Source organism: Grampus griseus (genome assembly GCF_964374135.1).
Source record: "Grampus griseus genome assembly, chromosome: 1".
NCBI classification, from domain to species: Eukaryota; Metazoa; Chordata; class Mammalia; order Artiodactyla; family Delphinidae; genus Grampus; species Grampus griseus.
The window spans coordinates 34,347,328-34,370,355 of record NC_139017.1 but is presented as its reverse complement, the minus strand read 5'-3'; the positions used below and the strand labels follow the sequence as shown (position 1 = coordinate 34,370,355).

The 23,028-nt window shown below is 45.7% G+C and overlaps 1 protein-coding gene and 1 pseudogene across 2 annotated transcripts in view; one reads left to right on the top strand and one right to left on the bottom strand.

Annotated features, from left to right (window-relative positions):
* Window positions 1–23,028, bottom strand: part of LOC309820800 (uncharacterized protein) — a gene marked incomplete at its 5' end in the record, with an annotated part of 129,731 nt that overhangs the window by 40,606 nt on the left and 66,097 nt on the right. The window lies entirely within an intron of this gene.
* LOC309821047 (RNA-binding protein with serine-rich domain 1-like) lies at window positions 16,768–17,770 on the top strand (annotated as a pseudogene). The gene has a single exon. The product of its transcript is annotated as an RNA-binding protein with serine-rich domain 1-like (transcript).

Sequence of the window (23,028 nt, the reverse complement as noted above, 5' to 3'; positions counted from 1 at the left end):
CAGCTTGTAAGAGAAGCTGACTCTGGAGAAAGTTGAGAAAGTAATGACATGTTATGGAAGGGGATTGGGTCAGAGTCTGGAGGCTGGGTTCCAGTTCCGACCTGGCCTCTAGCTGTATAACCATAAGGAAGTCTCTGGGTCTCAGCTGTAAAATGAAGAAGATGGACAAGGTGATTCCCAGGTCCTTTCCAGCCCTGATAGTCTGTGATTCTGGAACCTTCCAGTTTTAGAAAGGTCTGCCATGTTCCCCTTTTTCAGACTACTTGGATTCTTGTGGAATTTACTGCTGAGTGTCAAAATAAAACATCCTGAGGACAGGATCTCCATCCAACTAACAAGGGCGTCTGGATTATATTGTCCATTGGATTACATTTAGAGGACTAGATAGATAGATAGATAGATAGATGACACACAGACAGATTGGCAGATAGATAAATTATGAAACTGACATTAAACCTCTACCATGGGTTGTGTTTGGCAATTGAGTTCAGCACCCAAAATGCAGAACCTTTGATTCTGGCCAAAATGTTGTCATATATATTTGGAGAAATATGACACATATTAACAAAGAAGAAAGCACTATATAATTTCATAATAAAGTGTTCTGTTAATGATAATTGTTAACATTTTACAGTGCTAAACACTTTATAGGAATTTCCTCGTTTATCTCCCTCAAATCTTAAGGTAATAAATCATGTAGTATGTTTTTGCCTGTAAATAACAGAAAACCCTGATGATGCTGGCCTAAGCATTAAGGAATTTATTCTCTCACTTAACAAGAACTCCAGAGGTAGTGTACCTCCAGAGCTGGTTAATACAGTGACTGAATGAAATCGTCAAGGGTCCAGTTTATTTCTAATTTTTCTCTCTGCCATTCTCATTGGCCTTGTCCTCAGATTAGCGACCGTAATCGTTTCAAGATGCGGTCACACTTAAAGATGCCATATCCTCATAGATTGTCCAGAGGCAGAAAAGACAGCTCTATCATATACATAAAATATTCCTTTATGATGGGGGAGCACTTTACCAGAAGAACCAGAGCAGCCTTCCCCTCGCATCTCCCTGCCTGGGCTTGCATTTCACGCCCACCCCTAAACCCACCACCAGCGAGGGAATCACTGCGGGGCTCAGCCTGCTTTACTGTTGTTTTACTCCTTGCCTGTGGTGGGCACGCAGGCCCACCTTCCTCGGAGAGGGAGGGGAGCTAGTGAAAAGAAAAGGAGGGGGTGTTCTATAGGAAAAAAGAAAGGCAAGTGGTTTTAAGGCAAAAAAAGAAAAAATATCATTTTACAGTATAAGAAATGGAAGTTTCGAGAATTAAGTAACTTGTTCAAAGGCATGCAACTTGCAAGCAGCAGAGTTGGGATTCAAAACAGAGCCCATACCCTGACACATTCCAAATCAGGTCAAAGTCACCTGCCTCCTGCAGCCTCCGCTGCATTCCTGACCTCAGCCCCCAGGCAGTTACTCACTCTGGGGTCAGAGGCTTCTTGCCCCGTCAAGGTCACAATGCACAGATGTTATTTGCTCTCCCAGCCTTCTCCAGGGCAGGGACTAGATTTCATCCATCTTTTTATTTCTCTTTTATCCCCACCCTCTAACACCATGCTTAGTTTCTTTTTTTTTTTTTAATTAATTAATTTATTAATTTTTGGCTGCATTGGGTCTTCGTTGCTGCGTGTGGATTTTGTCTAATCGTGGCGAGCGGGGGCTACTCTTCATTGCGGTGCGCGGGCTTCTCACTGCGGTAGCTTCTCTTGTTGTGGGGCATGGGCTATAGGCACGTGGGCTCAGTAGTTGTGGCACGTGGGGTCAGTAGCTATGACTTGCGGGCTCTAGAATGGAGGCTCAGTAGTTGTGGCGCACGAGCTTAGTTGCTCAGCGGCATGTGGGATCTTCCCGGCCGGGAAGTGGGATGTGGGGATTAAACCCTTCTGCTATGTTGCCAAACAAAGGAAGTCCTTGGACTAGCTGTTCAAGATAAGCTCATTTTCTAATTCATTTATGCAAATGAATTACTTTTTAGTGACAATAAAACCTGTTTATTTGCCATCAAGTTGTCTAGGAAACTGGAATTAAATTCGGCGTTTAGTTTCAGTTTTTAAAATAATTTTAGACATGAATATTGCTAAAACATGTTGAAACTTCTCTGCTGCCTTTAATAAGGGATGGTGAAAACAACTGAAGTTTTTATTTTTTATGGCTCAGTTAGTTATCTTGTTGCACCATCATATAGGAAGGAACACCATGAGGTGGGGGGGATACAGAGGGAGCGCTGTGATTATCTACACTTAACCCCAAACTGGTAAGATCGTTTAAGTTTTGCTTTGCTTGTCAGAGTTTCTTCTCTTAGGCTACCAGCTAGTTCTTCTCTGCTGTCATATGTCAATTTTCTCTTCAATTAACATACTGTTTCTAACTTATGACCTAATAAATGAATCAGGAAGATACACTTATTAACATTGCATATAAAAGAAGAGCGAGTTGGCGCTGAGTGAGGTTTCCAGGTGCCTCTCTGCGTGATTGCCACTGCTTGAACTTTAGAACGTTGATTCCAGCTGAAGTGTTTAAGGGGGCTCTTTTCTCTTGGACCTTGTCTGTATTCTGGATACTTGAGGTTTCCGATCTATAATCTTCCAGAAGTGAGTCAAGTATAAGTATGGACATTATTCTCAGAGATTCCACTCTTTAACACCTAACTCCATGTGTAAAAGTGTGGATTTGAGCACTCTTTCATTTTTCCTTTCTGTGTTCCCTCCTTCTCCCAGCTAATATTGCCCTGTCCCCTTCTCTCTAAGCATTCATGCCGGCAGCATATTGTCAGGAAATAAAATTGGCCTCTGAATTTGCACCACTCAGTCGAATTCCTAATTTTTCTTAGGATGTAAATTTGGAACGTCAAATGGCTGCTCTGAACCTCAATCACCTCATTAAAAAGAGTGATAATTCTTCTTAGATGGGAAAACTGAAGGTGGTAATTCTGTGAAAGCATTTCCTAAAAGTATTGTCATTCAACAGTGTAACCTTCTGACATGTCCTTGCTAACAATTATTGACAATTATTCTGTGACAGACACTGAATTAGGCTTCATAGATTTTTCTCATTTAATCTTCACCAAAAAATCCTAATTTATGCTGCAATAATGCTAATTTTATCCTCATTTTGAGAAAGAGGAAACTGATGCTTAGAAAGGCTAATTAACCCAGGTTGATGCAGGTGATAAGTGCTAGAGTTAAGGTTTAAGCTCAGGCAGGAGGACACCAGACCCCAAATCTGGGTCCCCATACAATGGCAGAATTCAGATATCTTGTCTGGTGGGGGGATCAGGGAAACAGGAGGGGTGAATTAGGGGAGCAGATTAGCAAAGGCCCCTCAGACCACAGCCCCACCGGTGGCTGTCTCTCCATCATTCTCCATTCAGGCCCAGGGCAGCCCTGGCCCCGCATTCCCACGACAGCTTTCAGAGTCCCACTTCAAGAATGATGCAAACTCCCTTCCAGGTAGAGGTCGGACCACCTCCCTCACAGGCCATGCTGAATTTCTAAGGATTCCTGTATGTAGCTGGCATTGCAACTTTTCCGTGGTGAAGTGGGGCAAGCAAGGCCCTAACACCCATGGAAACACATCTGTGTCTCCATCATGCCAGCCAGCACTTGCTGATCTAAGAGAAAGCTATAGCTCTATAGAGTTCTATATATCTCCAAGCTGCTGATGGAGCCCAAAGTCACTGGTTTACAAGCACTTTCTTTGCCTGCTCCTTCCCTCTGGCTATGCACCCGCCTAATCTCTCTATGTGAAAAGCCCCAGGATCAAAAAGGATATTGAGTCATTACCTAATAATCTAACAATCTAAAGAATTCAGCAATGAGTGCAGTCTCCTGTGGGAGCTTTCCTTGCAACTTGGACCATGGAAACAAAGTAGGATTACCAAAGAGGGGACTATAATCTGGGGCTAAGTGGGGTTTAACTAGGTGGAACTGGCACGTTCTGGCCAAAAAGTACTGGCGCTTCTCTCCCGTGGTTCTCCATTTACCCCATCATTTATTGACTCCTCACAACTGGATGGCATTGAAACATAAACTAATGGCATAACCCTTCTTATGCAACACGCTCTGTGGGTAGCAGATCCTTACAATAAGCGTCACCCTATTTGACAGATAAAGTAATTGAGGTTTCAGGACTTGTCGGAGGTCACATAGGCAGGAGGTGAAAGACTGGGATTCAAACCCAGGTTCAGCTGGGACTAAAGCCTGGTGCTTGCCCCTGGACCACATGGCCTCTTGCACTGACCGTCACCACTCATTCCCTGGGAAACTGGACTGTGCCAACCATGTCTGGTCAGAATCTGAATACCATACGTGATAAGATGAATAATCCTACCTCTAAAATACCCAGCCGGCTAGCAGTTTTCTCGCCCTGATTCATTGAAATGAAGAGGCATTGTTAAAGCATATATTAGGCCCCTGCCTGAGAACCCAGAGCCTGCTGCTAACAGGCAGCTGACAGTAGTGCCTGGCTTTCTGCAGACACAGGCTGTTTTAAAGCCAGCATCAAATGCACTCATTCAGGAGGACCCCTTCTTCCCACCCCTCCTTAGATCCCTGGTGAGTTTCCATTCCCCATTAATCTTTATCCCAAGAATTGTATTCCCAGGATGGCCCTAACTCAGGAAGGAAACTGAAGGTTGGATTAGCATAAAAATATGTGCTTTTCATTAGATTGGCGGCAGGCAGCATGAGTTGTAACCTGCCCAACTTCAACACTTGGAATAGAAGCATAGCTCACAGTCTGAGAAATACAGTCAGTGCTAGATTCTCACTATGCCCCTGACTGTTCGGGATCTCTGGCTCCCTACTGGTTCATCAGACCCAAAATAAATGCCACAGTCTGGCATTCAAGGTCTTCTGTCTGCTGTCTCCAGGGCTCCCTAGTCAACCCTGGCTGCTCCGCCCAAAGCTCCCCGGCTTGGCAGGCAGCTGCCCCCAGCTCCTCCCCATCGTGGTGCCTTGGCTTACGCCTGAAACACCCTCTCATCTCCATCCTCCCCCTCTAAGCCCATCATTCCTTTTAAGACTCACAAGTCTCCAGGAAGGTCTTCCTGACCAGCCCCTATGTCTGCATTTCTTTCCATTAGCCCTTACTCGGTAGACCTCCCATGGGTCATCAAGACCTTCTTTGGCCAACATTTTCTGAGCCCTTTCTGTGTGCTAGGCACTGGGATAAGTGCTTTGCATATGATCCTCTTGCTCTGCTCCCCTTTACAGGAAATCTCCTCAAAGAAGTTGTTTATACTCGTGTCTCAATTCCTGTCCCCTCATGCTCTTTTGAACCATCTTCAAACAGACCTTGTCCCCACCTCTCTGCTGAAATTGTTCTTTTCAAGGTCACTGATGATTTCTACACTGCTAAATCCAATGATCACTTTCCAACCCTCTTCCTCGTTGACATTTCAACAAGATTTGATGCAAGCATCGGACTCTATCATACCTTCTCATGTTGAGTAAGTTTTACTAAAGAGAAGTTAGATAATACCCCACCAAAATTGTCTATTTCTTCCTATTTGACCTTAAGAAATAAAGGCTGAATATAAATACACACACACCCCTACAATTACTATAATTGTTTCAGCTGCAACTGTAATGTCATATGAGGTGTGACTACTCAAATAATGGGTCTTGCTGCTAACAATGTATTTTTTCCCCCAAATGGTAACTTTCGATAATATTCTGAACAAAGCAAAGTACAATGTTCCTTTGATTTAAATGATTAAATATTAAGTGTATATTGCCATACTAAAAAGAATTTTTTTTTTTTTTTCTTTTTGCGGTACATGGGCCTCTCACTGTTGTGGCCTCTCCCATTGCAGAGCACAGGCTCCGGACGCACAGGCTCAGTGGCCATGGCTCACAGGCCCAGCCTCTCTGTGGCATGTGGGATCTTCCCGGACCGGGGCACGAACCCGTGTCCCCTGCATCGGCAGGCGGACTCTCAACCACTGAGACACCAGGGAAGCCCTAAAAAGAATATTTTGTAAAGTGGAAAGAGAGTCGAGTTTCAAATAATTCCAATAATTATACTTTTTTTCACTTCAGTGAATGCTTGACAAAACATTCAAAGTGGTGTGGGACATGAGATCGTTCTCTTTGTGTGATACTCGTCTCTCACATTGCAGGATATCGAATAGCCCTGGCTCCTGCCTATGAAATGCCAGTAGCACCCCCAGGCATTGCAAAAGCCAACAGTGCCCCTTCAGAATTCCACAATGCTGCTTCAGGGGTGACACCATGTGGGGAGACACTTGTCCTGCACTCCTGAACAGCTCATGAGCAGAGAAGCCGACTGGCTTTATTCCGGACTGTCTTTCCAAGGATCTTTGTGTAGCAAACAGCTTTGGAACATACAGATAGTGTCCGTCTCAGAGCAAAGGATAGGCGTGCCTACTGCCTGTTACAAAAGCTTCAGGCTCCCTCAGCCTGGGGTTCCTTTCCTGTCATGCAACCCACTGTGTGTATGCAGGCACCTCTGGCCCTCTCCACATTGCCTTAGGCAACTGAGACCCAGGGAACAGGGCAGGGAAGAGCGGGTACTCTGGCTACTGCTATTGCTGAGTGTAATAATGTCTTTTGTCTGTGACCCCAGGAACTCATGTTTTCTGCCAGCATCCGTGAGGCTGGGGTAAGCTGACCTTAAATAGGGTCAAACTCAGATCCTTCACAGTTCCTGACAATCACTCCACTGAAAATCAGTAGAACTCTACGCTAACTCCCATTTCTATATACTAGTCCTGACCTCTTCCTGAACTCCAGATGCTTATAACCAATTACCATCAACACTTGAATGTCCAACAGGCATCTCAAACTTAAAGTGCCCCCCAATACACTCCTTAACTCTCCCCCAAATCCTTTCCTTCCTGAAGCCTTTGTCATCTCAACGGAAAGCAAATTCATCTTTTCTTGCCTCAGGCTGAAAATCTTGGTGTTGGGGTTTGGGGAGGTGCTTTCCTTTCTCTTGTATCACACATCTAGTCAGTCTCTTAGTCCTCTTGACGCTACCTTCAAAAACCACACAAACTCTGACCACTTCTCACCGTCTTCACCTCTCTCACCCTGGTCCACACCACCATCACCTGCGATCTGGATAACTGCCATCGTCTTAACTGGTCCCTTCCCCAGACAGTGCATGACTCACTAGCTCATGTCACTTCTTTTAGGTCTCTGCTCAAATGTCACCATTATCGCACAGGTTTTCACGTATGACCCTATTTGAAATAGCATCCCCTTGCAGGCCTGGTGAATCCTATTCCCTTTCTCTGCTTTATTTTTCTCTCTAGACTTTACAGCATCTCATATATACATATATTGCTTGCTTATCTTTTATGATCTATTTCCTCCCATTAAAATGTAATTGTCTGTTGAATGGGTGAATCGATCAATACAATCTTCACAGCACACCCCTAGAATTCCAAAAGTAAAATTTGCAATAGTTGCTAGAACTGAACTGCTCATAACATGTGTGGAGGGAGAGGATGAAATGCCATGAAACAACTGACAAACAAAACCTGGAACCAGGAAGCCTAGGGTCAGATCCTAGTTATATCGGTGGCTAGCTCTGTACTACTGGGTAAGATAAGAACACTGACCTACAGTTATTTCATTTGTCGAACAAGTACATTCCCTGCTGATCCCATGGGTTGTGGTGATTGTCAAACTTAGTAAGTTATCCCCCAAAGCTCTGCAAACTGTAAAGGACTGTAGGATTTGTTTTTTGCTGTTTATCTTTAAAACATACCACATTTTTCATTCCCATTGTCACAGTTACAGCCTGTATGATCTTGATCGGCAAGCATTCCTGTGCTTTGTTGTACACCTGGATTGTCTCAAGCAGTTCTGTCTGTTTTACATGCCTTTGCCCCACCCTTGCCATTTGCCCTGACCCAGATCCCCTGCTACAAAGACTCCAGGTCCTACGATGGAGTGTCTTTCCCATCCCTATACTGCTTTGGAATGGTACTGTCAGGCTTCTCAGGGTGTGAGTGTTATTAAAGGTGTTACTGCTCCTTAGCAGCTCCTAGGTTGCAGGTATTGGGCCTATTCACCTTTGTGACTCCCTGACTCCTAACACAGTGTGGTTATAGCACAGCCTCTACTTGGCTGAATGAGCTCAACATGTCAGGGAGCAAGCTGGAAGCAATTTATGATTTCTCACTGACATTCTCTGTAAAGAAATCACCACTTTCCAATCTCTTATCAACCTCAACTTCTTACATGGGCTGCGTGATGGACAAAAGCCAGCAGCGTGACTCCAAGCCTCCCTTAGAAAGTCTTGCATAGGGGCTCCAGCACCTCCCCTTGGAATGACAGCAGGATTTCCCATCAACGGTTGTATTACTAACCATTGAAGCCTCTGCCGAAACTTAGAGACAAAAGAGTGAGTTACAGTGAAGATCTTATTTCAAGCATTTGTTGAATTGAATACCAAAAATTCAAAATGACAAGATATAGCTCCAAACGAGGTGTATTACACTTGAAACAAGTCCAGAAGACCTACTCTGCTAGGAACGGAGCAGCTGATGAATTCTTAAGCTCCCTTCCGGAAATGTCTTCAAACAGAAGACTGGGAAAGCAGTGAAGGAAATGTCTTTGAAAGAAGATCTCTTTGGTGATGCACATGTGAGAAGACACTTGGAAAAGATGCTCATGCCATCCTGCAGTATGTAACAGGATGGGAACTGTTATGTCCTGGACCCGAGGGCCCTTTGATGACAGGGAGGAACTACTTCTGCTGGGGACTGCCTGTGGCAATCCTAAACCTCCTCAGTTAACCCTCAGTATTGACCTGCCGATCCCTCCCTTTTTTGCCCCCAAATTCCATGTCCCAGTAGAAATTCCTGGGAATCTGCTCCTCACCAGCTTAGGGACTGCAGTGAAGGGGAGAAACAGAAACAGGCATGAGGGACACTACTATCATTATTCAGGCACATATAACGATCTACACACTTGCCTGTTTTAAGCCATTTAATCTTTACAATTATTCTGAGGAGTATACAGAAGTAGCCCCATGGGGAAGCCGAGGCTCAGGTTGCTGAAGACATTTTCCCATGAAAACACAGCTAGAAGAAACAGGGGAGGTACAATTTGCTGTTCCCAGAACCTTCCCTGGACTGCCCTGCTGGCGCTCACCCTGTGTACTCCACCTGAAAGACCACTGCTCATCTCTACTGGTCCAGATCCCACTCTTCTTAAAGGGGCAGCTCTCATCTAATTACCTGCATACAGCAGTCTTGGTTCCTTCCAAGGTGGAAGCAACGGCTTCTTCGTCCATCAGATGGAACTTTGTACGTTTTACATGTCATAGTCCCCCACTCCCGCCTCAAACGTGGCTATTTGTGTACACCTTAGTTCCTCTACTAGAAGAAAAAAGCCTTGTGGGCTGTGACAGTGTCTTATTCACCTTGGTAATACCTAAAGCATATAATCAAAGCATTAGAGCAAGTTTCTTGCTCATAGTAGGCATTCAACACATGTTTGTTGAATGAGGAACACAGAGGCATTGTAAAAGGTGAAATCTCAGGTATTCTGGTCCCAGAGCCCCTTGTTTTCAGCTCAGATGAACAAGATCTGAGGGTTCGCTGTCATCAAAAGCAAACGCTGGCCCAATTCCAGAGGGCATCTACCCCTTCCTGGCTTCTGCTTCAAAGTTTCCCCTAAGTCCCAGTCACAATCCTCTTGATCTTTCCCTGTTTGCTCATTAAAGTTAATTTGGGACATGAAAAGATCCAGGACTGAATATTTCACTCAGGCCAGGTCTCCTTAATACAGCAACTGCAGACAAAACGTACAAAGATGGCAGAGGTTATCAGTACGAGGCCAGTGCATGGAGCACCTGTTTACACCCTGGACCCTCTGTTCATGGATGTAGATCTTCAGTCCGCTTTGGGATGCTAAGAATAGCAGGAGAAGTAGATTGTGTCTCTTCATAGAGATGTCATGAGTCTTCAAGAAGTTCCACAGCTCTCCTTCTGGGAGGGATTAAGAAAATGTTGATTTGTGTGAAAATGGCCTTATGTTGAGTCCTGGGTATGGACGAAGATCATTGTTAAGAATATCAGTTATTGGGCTTCCCTGGCAGTCCAGTGGTTAAGCCTCCACACTTCCCTTGCAAGGGGGCACAGGTTTGATCTCTGGTTGGGGAACTAAGGTCCCCCACGCCTCATGGCACAGCCAAAGGGAAAAGAAGCAAAGGAATATCGCTTATCATCTTCCGAGTTCTTCCGGTGTGATGGGGATCGTGCTGAGTGTTTTCACATCGATTACCTCTTCCAATCCTCCCAGCCATCCTCCAGGTGGTATTATAACTGACCTTGTATTTCTTATGAGGAAAGCATGGCCTAGAGAAGTTCAGTTACTGGACTGAAATCTTACAGCTATCGGACGACAGGGAAGGTGACAAAGCTGAGATTCCAGCCATGGCAGAATAGACCCAGGGTCTGGACTACTAACCAACACATCCTATTGTTCCTTAGGATGTCTCAAAGTGTATTTTTTAGCAGGCAGAAAAGATACGAACCAATAACTGCTGCCTTAGAAGGTGCCGCTCTGAAGAGTGGGGTAAGGCCTTGGCTTTTCTTAAATTTCACTTATAAAATTGATTTATTTGAGGAATGAAAGGACAGAGGTTGTCGCATAAACGGTTGGTGCCGTGAGAACCCAAGAACGACTTTGCCTATGTGACATGCCTATAAGGCATGTCAAGGTTTCAGGATTCAACGGGATGGTCTGTAAAGTTTACAAAGCTGGAGCCAGAGGGGTGAGGACAGTGGACGAACACAGAAGCACAGTAAAGTATCGCCAGTCTCAAGTGCCCATCGCCTTTGATTCTAACAGACATATATTTGCTTTAGAAGAAATTTTAATTCTAGTCAATGTAAGTTACTCAGTCCTATGGAAATATTTTTAAAAGCGGAACTGGGGTCAGGACTAAAATAAGAAACAATGCAAGCATAAAATAAAATTCTACAACTACGTCCAAATATATCAATGATCACGGTAAATGTAAGTATCTTAAATTCCCGTCAAAGTAATAGATTTTCAGAACAGGTTAAAATACAAAGTCAAGCTATATGCTGATTATAAGACATATGCTTAAACAAGTGGGCACAGAAAGGCTGAAAACATAGGCATTATAGAAGACTAGAAAAATAATGAAAATAGATGTTATAATACTAACATCAGACAAAAGAACACTAAAGATGAGAATCACTAACATTAAAAGGGACAAATATATTTTGTCCTTTCTGTCACCTTCAAGTACAAAGAAGATATAACAATTATCAATTTTAATGCGTTAACACTGCAGCCTCTATATGCATAAAATAAAAACTGATAGAAATAAAAAGAGAAATGTTTTCCAGATAACTTTTGGGTTAAATAAAAAATAAATAAAGTAATAATGACAATATAAATGGAAAAATTATTCAGAAGTGAATGACAGTGAAAGCGCTCTATGTACCAAAACCCATGGATGCAGCGAGAGTGGACTCAGCTCAAAAGAAGTCACCTTGCCATTTCCTGAGCCTTCAGGCTCTTTACACCAGCACTGCACCATTTGCTGCAGTGGCCACTGTCCACATGTGGCTAGTTAAATTTCAATCTATTACAATGAAAAAGTCGCTTCCCTAGTTGTACTGACCACATTTCAAGTTCTCAGTAGCCACAAGTGGCTAGAAGTTACCATAGTGGACAGCACAGATTTTAGGAACTGCTCATCCTTGCAGAATGTTCTGCTTGGCAGTGCTTCTGCAGAGTTTGCCAGGGAAGTTCCAGTATGTCAACTTTGCCGACTGTAGGCCGCCATTGAGCCCAGGTTTCAACTGGCCAAACTAGCCAACTATCGATATTTATACCATTCCCAGATGCTCAAGCCACGTATTAACCCTAGAATCTCAGGAGAGTCAACTCATATGGATAAATGAGGCTCAATCAACTCTTCAGTTGCATTCTACATAGTCAAACACCTTTAGAATTCATTCACACCCACGTTCCCCATACTCTTGCCAATGCCGATGGGTGAGGTCTTGTTACACTTTGGTGGGTCGATTCCCTCTCACACCTCAGGGCAGGTCTTGTACCCCTTTTCTGGGCTGTGTTGGGATCTACTCTTGGTAGGGACATGCAGGTATTAAGAGTGGTGGGAGTAGGGCCTACAAAGACTGGCATCCCCTGGTGATGGGACCATCCCAGGTGCAGTCACTGAAAGGTGTTTATGCAGAGGAAGACGTTTTCTCTCAAGTGGGAAGACGGGTTTCCTCCATCAGAAAGAGAGGTCCTATGGAATTGGGGAGTTCAAACCTCAGCCTCCCCTGTTTCCCCATTCCAGATCTCAAGGTCCCATGCCTTCCTCCACAGGAGCCCTTGTCTTAGCGTTAGAGACTGGGGGAGCAGGTCTTCAATTGGCCCTGCCACTCTACAACACACCCAGTACAGCACTGGGTCCTTAGCCATGTTGGCCCTGCAACGGTAAGAACGGACGGATTCCTTTCAAGTTGGTATAAAGGCTTTTGAAAGTACTTGACACTAGAAGCTTCCCTGAGTTTCTGGCAGTTTTCTAAGACATACCCAGGGATGATTCTGACCAACCTTGAACCTCCCCAGGAACACCTCCTGTCAATGAGCTATTCTAATCTGCACTCGACTCATCATTCAGCATGACATTCTCTCATTAGTGTGCAATTTGAATATTTCCTGTGCGTGTCTGAGTCTACTACACCTTTAACTATATCGTAAGCTTTGTGAGGGCAAGATTATCTCACAACATTTAGTGAATTCATATGTACTGAATTCCTGAAGGCATTCTGGCTCATCCTGGCATTTCATGCCAGACAAGTGGCAGTGGCTGTGCCTGGGGCCCCTCAAGAACGTGGGGTGGTGGTCAGGGAGACAGGTCTGAGGGGGAGTCTCGCCGTGGAGCAGCCAGACCATGAAGGACGTCCGTGGGCTCCTGTGGTCAAGCTGAGTTTTCCTCAGGAAACTCTTTCGAGGCACTCGGTGTCCACAGACTCTGGAGCTGTCTGCCAGCTCTGCTAGTCATTCCCCATCTTTGGCTTCCTTCTGGTGACTGGTGGGCCGTGTCTGGTTTGGGATGGGTGATTCCTATCTTCAAAGTCTTGGTCAGGAGGTTCCTATTTTAATGAACACCATGCAGCCTTGGTGCCTGGCCAAGGTGGGGGCCAGAGCAACCCGGACGGGACCTGAAGTGGGGCCCCCTGTCCTCATGCATGCCACTTGCAAACTCACACTGCTGTGGGCTCAGTGCTGCTGTTCTCTCTCCTCCTCCGGCCACTGGCAATCAGCTGCCGGAAATGGCCAAGAGGTGGAGAGAAATGTGGTGGTCAGGAGATGACTGCTGTCTGCTTGCCCCTGAGTGTCCACTCTGTCCCTTAGATCTATAGCTCTGAGGTGCTGGACATATCATTAGGAGCGGCCTAAAACAGCCTTTTTTGACACCTGCAGTCCAATCTAGGTAGAACTGGGCTACCCAGAAACATGCACTGGCTCTGTGCTGATGGTGAGTACTCAGCGGAGCAATGGCCTTTGCTGCACAGAGGGCCACTTCCGCTCACAGCAGCTCAGCAGCTCCCCAGAGCGCGGGCAAGAACGAAAGAGAATACTGGAGATTTCTCCTCCCTGGTTCACTCATCACAGTGTCACGTGCATGGCTTCCCTTTGTACCTCCTCTCCCTGAGCATTTAGCTTTTTGAAGTTTTCTGGGTGTTTTGATCACTAGTTAATAAGGAAATACTGTGGGGTTACACAATTACTCCCTTCTAGGCAACAACCCCATGCTTCCCTCCCTCCTTCTCTCTCTCCCTCCTTCATTCTCTCCCTCCTTCTCTCTCTCTCTGCTTCTCTCTCTCCCTCCTTCTCTCTCTGCCTGCTTCTCTCTCTCCCTCCTTCTCTCTCTCCCTCCTTCTCTCCCTCCCTGCTTCTCTCTCTCCCTCCTTCTCTCTCTCCCTCCTTCTCTCTCCCTGCTTCTCTCTCTCCCTCCTTCTCTCTCTCCCTGCTTCTCTCTCTCCTTCTCTCTCTCCCTCCTTCTCTCTCTCCCTCCTTCTCTCTCTCCCTGCTTCTCTCTCTCCTTCCTTCTCTCTCTCCCATCATTCAAATGATGTTACATCATTTGCAAATATTTTCTCCCATTCTGTAAGTTGTCTTCTCATTTTTTCTTTTTTTATGGTTTCCTTTGCTGTGCAAAAGCTTATAAGTTTGATAAGGTCCCATTTGTTTATTTTTATTTCTATTGCCTTGGGGGACTGACCTAAGAAAACATTGGTATGATTTATGCCAGAGAATGTTTTGCCTATGCTCTCTTCTGGGAGTTTTATGGTGTCATGTCTTACTTAACATGTGTTTAGTTCTCACACTGCATGTTTCTGTTTCTGGAGTCTCTATTACATCATACTATGTTAATTTATGGGCATATGATACTTGCTTGCTCCTACACCACAGTTTTAATTATTGAATATGTATAATGTATTATGAAAATTGGTAAAGCAATTTATTCCTCATTTTTTCTTCTGGGAAAAAAAAAAAGAAAAAGACCTGGGTTCTTCTCTAAATGTCTTTCCCAGATATATTTTAGAATGGGTTTGCTGAATTCCATTAAAATTATGTGGACAATTTTTTTTTTGGATTGGGAGTGCATTTAATTTAAATATGTTTCTATAAATTCAGGTATGTTACCCAAAAGATATGTTTTATGAGGTATTATGTTGGTAGAAATTCATTAATTATCAGAGATTTGCCTAGCAGTTTAGAACTGGAGCACAAATAACTTGCTAAGAGCAAGGAGGAAGTGTTTTCTGAGTTATTTCATCATTTTCCATGGCTGTATTAAAAAATGGCGATAAAAAAGTGGCATCCCAGAAGAAAAATAATAGGAAAGAGCCAAGTAACTAAGTGTAACAGGAGAAACAAGAAGGATTTGAAACACTCTGACCTGTACCGAGAAAGGTAAGCTCCAGCCGGGAACGTGGAGGCTTCTTAGCCTCTCCACACCCTGGGGAACCTGGGGATAGAGACAGAAAGTATGATGTATACATACTGTTTAGGAGGATGAGGGATATTCTCACTGTTCTACTCATGCACACTGGGTCTCCTTGCTGCCCACTTTTTACCCATTTTGTTGTCTGATTAATCACCCCGTTCTCTGCAGAGAAGTCAGTGGAAGCCAGATGACAGAAGCAGGGGCTTGGCCTTCAAGCCTACCAGCTTAAATCCCTGTCCTATCCCTGACCAGCCATGAGTCTTTGGGCAAATTAACCTGTTGGAGTCTCAGTTATGGAGATTTCTGGAAAACCAAGAGGGCGTACTTTACGTAGAGATATTAAGCAACGATATACAGAGAAACTCTCTCAAAGTCAGTGGCGTGTTTTTACACACAGAACAGAAAGAGAGTGGACCCGCTGCTTAGATAATTCAGACTTTAGACCATTGATGCCTCCCTGAGAGTTCACAGGGCAATCAGACATTACATTGAGGAGAGACAGGAAAGGGAGGCGCTAGAAGCAAAGGAGACTTTATTAAGTATCAACTGTGTAGAGGACATTATATTCTTCTGGAACTTGCAGAGCAAATTAGGTAGCTAGGATATGACAAAGTCTCTGCTCCCTTTCTTTTTTTTTCTGGCCATGTCCTGTGGCATGCAGGAGTTCCCTGACCAGGGATCGAACCCATGGCCCCTGCAGTGGAAGTGCAGAGTCTTAACCACTGGACCGCCAGGGAAGTCCCACAAAGTCCCTGCTCTTAAGCAGCCTCCCTTTTAGTTGCTGAGGCAAAACCTCCCCCCAAAAAACAATGTGAGAAACAGGACAAGGCAGAATCCATCTGTCTAACAAAGGAGAGAAGAGCAAAACTCAGGAGGTCTCCACTCGCCTTCTCCCTGAGGGCTCCTCAAGTTTGGGGCCGTATGTACAGAGCTAACTTCTACCTACTTTTATCATCTCCCTCTGGCCACTGCTCCCGGGCAGAATGGAAAGTTGTGGACACGAGCCTACACGTCTGGTGAACTGGTTCTCACTGTTCCCTTCCATTCTAGCACACTGGGAACTAACTGCCTTCTGCCAAAGGAGGAAGGTAAACATTTCCCAGTGTGCACCTGCGAGAATGTGTGCACTCCTGACGTCTGTTTGGGCCTTTGAGATGCTTCTGGTTACACTTGTCCCTCTCTCCCATGGCCTGCTTTCTTCTGCTCCTGTCCAGTGCTTAGAGGAGAGGCGGACAGGTCCACAAACACGGAGACTATCCAGAAAAGGCCTGGGTTCCTCACAAACATTTGCACATCGTTTAAGATCCCTTACTCATATGTTTGGTCATATATTGAAAGCATGAAACCGTATAAACATTGGGGAGTGTACTCACATTATACATACTGAGCATCTATCCAGCCTCTTCATTTTTCTGTAACAGACACATTTGGGGGAGCACCTAGAAAGCCCCTCACCTGCCCCTAAATCTCTCTCCACTGGACAGTAGATGAACCTGAAAAACTAGCTTTTGAGATTAATTTTGGGACGTCAGGGTATCATTTCTTATTAATATCAAGATATGTTGTTGAATATTACATATTCAACATATCTGCATATGTATTGAGTATGAATTAGCTCATCAACTTTATTCTCTAATTATCATCTGCTGTGTGTCTAACACACAATAGGGCCTCCCCGCTCCCTAATCGTGAAGCCCGAGCAGCGCGGGCCTCAGTGGCTGAGGAGAGGGGGAGGAGGTCGCGGCGGCGGGAAGATGCTGCACTTTGGCGTAAATTGCAATCGATTAGGGATCGTTTCACAGACTCAAGTTAGAAGGGAGAGTTCAGATAAGTGAGGCCGCCATTGCTGCTTTGAACACCTCAGAAGGGGAGAATGGATTTATCAGGAGTGAAAAAGAAGAGCTTGCTAGGAGTCAAAGAAAATAATACAAAGTCCAGCACTGGGGTCCTCCTACCAAACGCAAAGACCGCTCTGATGGGAAGTCCAAGGATCGCTCTAAAGATAAGGGGGCCGCCAAGGAGTCCAGCGAGAAGAATCGTGGCGGGGATGAAACTCCAAAGAGGCGCAGCGCTTCCAGTGATAGCAGCAGCACCAGGTCTCGGTCCAGCTCGACCTGCAGTTCGGGCTCGAGCACCAGCACGGGCTCCAGCTCATCTTCAGCATCGAGCCGCTCAGGAAGTTCCAGCACATCCCGCAGCTCCAGCTCCGGCAGCTCCCCTGGCTCTCCGAGTCCTTCTCGGCGCAGGCAGGACAACGGGCGGCATTCCCGCTCCAAATCCAAACCACCCAGAAGAGATAAAAAGGAAAGGAAAAGGCGGAGCCCTTCCCCTAAACCCACCACAGGGCACGTTGGAAGGCTCACAAGGAATGTGACCAAGGATCATATCCTGGAGATATTCTCCACCTATGGGAAAACTTAAATGATTGACGTGCCTGTAGAAAGGATGCACCCCGTGGAGTCTGAGAATCCAGATGAGGCCGAGAAGGCGCTGAAGCACGTGGAGGGAGGACACATCGATGGCCAGGAGATCACTGCCACCGCTGTGGTGGCTCCCTGGCCTCGGCCGCCCCGCCCCCCGGCGATTCAGCCGTCCCTGGAGAATGCCGCCACCGCCTCCCATGTGGTGCAGGTCACCCCCACGGATGAGCAGGAGGTCGCGTTCCCCTCAGCACAGGTCCCCGGTGCGCCGGCGCCACAGGAGCCGCTCCAGCTTCAACTCCTCCGTATAAGCAGGGCCACGGAAGCTCTGCCCTGTGACTTGTATCCCATCCAACTCACTTCTGTCACTTTTCTAGCCGAAGGAGGATCGGTAGGAAAGAAATCCCTCACTCAGGGGCAGGCTTCGGAGGTGAAGGCAGTAATTGCTACGTTTCCCCTGGCGGCAGAGTTCCGGCTGCAGGGGCGTTGTTGGTTTGGGGGTCACGCTTATAAAGATGCCCTCCAGTTTTCTGGCTAGAAAGCTTCCACATTCTAGTTCCTGAGAGGCAGTTTAGTGGCAAAGTCAGCAGGGATGAGCAGGGGGCTCCAGGCGGTGGTACAGCCCCAGCCTGGGAGCATGTTTTCCCGTTCCACAGGTGACCTGGGGCCGATCTGGTGGCCTGCTCGTGCCCTAACCTGCTGGCCTGCAGGGTCCCACAGGAAAGGGTGTGCTTTTATGCAACTGCCGTTCCTGTTAGCCTGGCCCTGCGCCCCTGTTTGAGTCCTCTTCTGACCTCAAGGGCCAAATACCTTTTCACGTACTCATGTGAGTACGTGATATTTGGCCTCAAGGGCCAAATATCTTTTCACGTGTACTCATGTGCGTACACACACACACACACACACACACACACACACGCACATCTCCCTTTCTCTCTGAAACTGGTAAGTTGAGAGCCAGCTCTGTCGGGTCATCACAGAACTGCCCCCTCTCCCCCCCCGCCCCCCCCGTCCCCCCCCACCCGTTGTGTCGGTATTCATGGTGGTCGTGTAGGTTACCTTGGCAATGTGTTCATTGCTTTTTTGGCTTTTATTGTACAGTCAGTACTATACATTTTCTCTGTTTTCAGTTTTGTAACTTTGTAGCATTTTAGATAATATTGTGTTTGTACTTTGTTGTGTAGAGAAAAGAATTATGTTGAATAAACCTAGGATTAGAGTGCAAAAAAATAAAATAAAACATACACAGGTAGAAAGAGTTCTAGGCACTAGGTGACTTTCAGTTGCATTTGCAGGACTGTATTCAAGGCAAGAGTCTACATGTAAAGGGGATGGTGAAGAACAAGGTACAGGGAATGTGAGACATGCCCTGGGAACACCAGTGGTTCTGGATTTATTGTAAGAGGTACATGGAACCAAAGTTTCTCTGGGAGGGAGGGATAGGAGTGCTTAGAGGAGAGGAAGGCCATTATTCAACATGAATGATGCTGACCTCACAGTCTTCTGCATAATCATCTGTCCTTACCGTGTAAGCAAGGCTGTGGGGCAGAGAGGCAGCACTCATGTGCTGACAGCGCCCCTAGTGGAGAGGAGGAGAGTTTGCACCCAGGTCACAGCACTGCCTGTGAACCCTCCGCCTCAGCCCTCAGCTTCTCCGTTTCCTAAACTCTTTAATATCAGAAAGTCCAATCTGTCCATGCCCTTGAGGATGAAGGTCATTTTCTTGACTGTGGGACAGTGGGGATTTCAGTGTGAAAATGCTGTGGGAGAGAGAGCTTAAGATTGCTTTACGGAAGGGCTTACCTTCCTTATTCCATGTTAACTTCAACTTTCTTTTCTTTTTCTTGTGCAAGTGTGGCATAGATTGGCCAGCAATTCACCATATTCATTTCCTTTTCCTCTGTATGCTGATAAACTACATTTTCCACCTACCTTGCAGGTGGATGCAGCCTGGCAACTGGGTTCTGGCCAATGGAGTGTGAATGGAAGCGACATATATTACTTTCCGGTCACATCCATAAAATCCTGTCTCGCACACTCTTCCATGCTATTTTCCTTTCCTCTGGATTTATACAGAATATCACAGCTTACTTGAAAGCCATATGTTGCTGAGGATGGAGGAGCTGCAAGATGAAAAGGAAAGATTTCCTGGATTACACCTTTTAGGAGGCCTGTACATTGTTCAGGAACACTCATTTTAGACTACATGTGGTCAAGAAACAAACTTTTTTGATTAAGCCATGGAAATTTTTCACATTGTTTGTTATAGCAGCTAGTTCACCTGAGCTAAGACAAAACTAATATGGAGCCTTTAGAGGAAAATTTAGAAAAATCTGTAAGCAAAAAATGAGAGAAAAAATAAGCACCTGCAATTCTAAACCTGATGATAACCACTGTTAATATTTTGCTGTAGAATCCTAGCTTTTAAGAAAGCAGGGTGGTGAAATGGGGAAAAAGAATGACTGGAAATAGAGACACCAGGAATCTGGTCACCATTTCCCCCTAAATAGCAGAGCTTTGGTTTCTCTATGAAAAACAAGAAAGAGCTTTGTCACCTGTCTTGTCTAAGTATGGGCGTTGTGGGGTGGGGGGTTGGAAAGCAGAGAAGTGAAAAGAAGAGGGAGAGAGAGAGAGAAGGAGGGAGAGAGAGAAGGAGGGAGAGAGAGAAGCAGGGAGGGAGAGAAGGAGGGAGGGAAGCATGGGGTTGTTGCCTAGAAGGGAGTGATCGTGTAACCCCACAGTATTTCCTTATTAACTAGTGATCAAAACACCCAGAAAACTTCAAAAAGCTAAATGCTCAGGGAGAGGAGGTACAAAGGGAAGCCATGCACGTGACACTGTGATGAGTGAACCAGGGAGGAGAAATCTCCAGTATTCTCTTTCGTTCTTGCCCGCGCTCTGGGGAGCTGCTGAGCTGCTGGGAGCGGAAGTGGCCCTCTGTGCAGCAAAGGCCATTGCTCCGCTGAGTACTCACCATCAGCACAGAGCCAGTGCATGTTTCTGGGTAGCCCAGTTCTACCTAGATTGGACTGCAGGTGTCAAAAAAGGCTGTTTTAGGTCGCTCCTAATGATATGTCCAGCACCTCAGAGCTGTAGATCTAAGGGACAGAGTAGACACTCAGGGACAAGCAGACAGCAGTCATCTCCTGACCACCACATTTCTCTCCACCTATGGCCATTTCCGGCAGCTGATTGCCAGTGGCCGGAGGAGGAGAGAGAACAGCAGCACTGAGCCCACAGCAGTGTGAGTTTGCAAGTGGCATGCATGAGGACAGGGGGCCCCACTTCAGGTCCCGTCCGGGTTGCTCAGGCCCCCACCTTGGCCAGGCACCAAGGCTGCATGGTGTTCATTAAAATAGGAACCTCCTGACCAAGACTTTGAAGATAGGAATCACCCATCCCAAACCAGACACGGCCCACCAGTCACCAGAAGGAAGCCAAAGATGGTGAATGACTAGCAGAGCTGGCAGACAGCTCCAGAGTCTGTGGACACCGAGTGCCTCGAAAGAGTTTCCTGAGGAAAACTCAGCTTGACCACAGGAGCCCACGGACGTCCTTCATGGCCTGTCTGCTCCACGGCGAGACTCCCCCTCAGACCTGTCTCCCTGACCACCACCCCACGTTCTTGAGGGGCCCCAGGCACAGCCACTGCCACTTGTCTGGCATGAAATGCCAGGATGAGCCAGAATGCCTTCAGAAATTCAGAACTTATGAATTTACTAAATGTTGTGAGATAATCTTGCCCTCACAAAGCTTACGATATAGTTAAAGGTATAGCAGACTCAGACACGCACAGGAAATATTCAAATTGCACACTAATGAGAGAATGTCATGCTGAATGATGAGTCGAGTGCAGAATAGTTCATTGACAGGCGGTGTTCCTGCGGGAGGTTCAAGGTTGGTCAGAATCATCCCTGGGTATGTCTTAGAAAACTGCCAGAAACTCAGGGAAGCTTCTAGTGTCAAGTACTTTCAAAAGCCTTTATACCAACTTGAAAGGAATCCGTCCGTTCTTACCGTTGCAGGGCAAAGATGGCTAAGGACCCAGTGCTGTACTGGGTGTGTTGTAGAGTGGCAGGGCCAATTAAAGGCCTGCTCCCCCAGTCTCTAACGCTAAGACAAGGGGTCCTGTGGAGGAAGGCATGGGACCTTGAGATCTGGAATGGGGAAACAGGGGAGGCTGAGGTTTGAACTCCCCAGTTCCATAGGACCTCTCTTTCTGATGGAGGAAACCCGTCTTCCCACTTGAGAGAAAACGTCTTCCTCTGCATAAACACCTTTCAGTGACTGCACCCGGGATGGTCCCATCACCAGGGGATGCCAGTCTTTGTAGGCCCTACTCCCACCACTCTTAATACCTCCACGTCCCTAACAAGAGTAGATCCCAGCACAGCCCAGAAAAGGGGTACAAGACCTGCCCTGAGGTGTGAGAGGGAATCGACCCACCAAAGTGTAACAAGACCTCACCAATCGGCATTGGCAAGAGTATGGGGAACGTGGGTGTGAATGAATTCTAAAGGTGTTTGACTATGTAGAATGCAACTGAAGAGTTGATTGAGCCTCATTTATCAATATGAGTTGACTCTCCTGAGATTCTAGGTTTAATACATGGCTTGAGCATCTGGGAATGGTATAAATATCGATAGTTGGTTAGTTTGGCCAATTGAAACCTGGGCTCAATGGCGGCCTACAGTCGGCAAAGTTGACATACTGGAACTTCCCTGGCAAACTCTGGAGAAGCACGGCCAAGCAGAACATTCTGCAAGGGTGAGAAGTTCCTAAAATCTGTGCTGTCCACTATGGTAACTTCTAGCCACTTGTGGCTACTGAGAACTTGAAATGTGGTCAGTGCAACTAGGGAAGCGACTTTTTCATTGTAATAGATTGAAATTTAACTAGCCACATGTGGACAGTGGCCACTGCAGCAAATGGTGCAGTGCTGGTGTAAAGAGCCTGAAGGCTCAGGAAATGGCAAGGTGACTTCTTTTGAGCTGAGTCCACTCTCGCTGCATCCCATGGGTTTTGGTACATAGAGCGCTTTCACTGTCATTCACTTCTGAATAATTTTTCCATTTATATTGTCATTATTACTTTATTTATTTTCTATTTAACCCAAAAGTTATCTGGAAAACATTTCTCTTTTTATTTCTATCAGTTTTATTTTATGCATATAGAGGCCGCAGTGTTAACGCATTACAATTGATAATTGTTCTATCTTCTTTGTGACTTGAACGTGACAGAAAGGACAAAATATATTTGTCCCTTTTAATGTTAGTGATTCTCATCTTTAGTGTTCTTTTGTCTGATGTTAGTATTATAACATCTATTTTCATTATTTTTCTAGTCTTCTATAATGCCTATGTTTTCAGCCTTTCTGTGCCCACTTGTTTAAGCATATGTCTTATAATCAGCATATAGCTTGACTTTGTATTTTAACCTGTTCTGAAAAGCTATTACTTTGACAGAGGAATTTAAGATACTTACATTTACCGTGATCATTGACATATTTGGATGTAGTTGTAGAAATTTATTTTATGCTTGCATCGTTTCTTATTTTAGTCCTGACCCC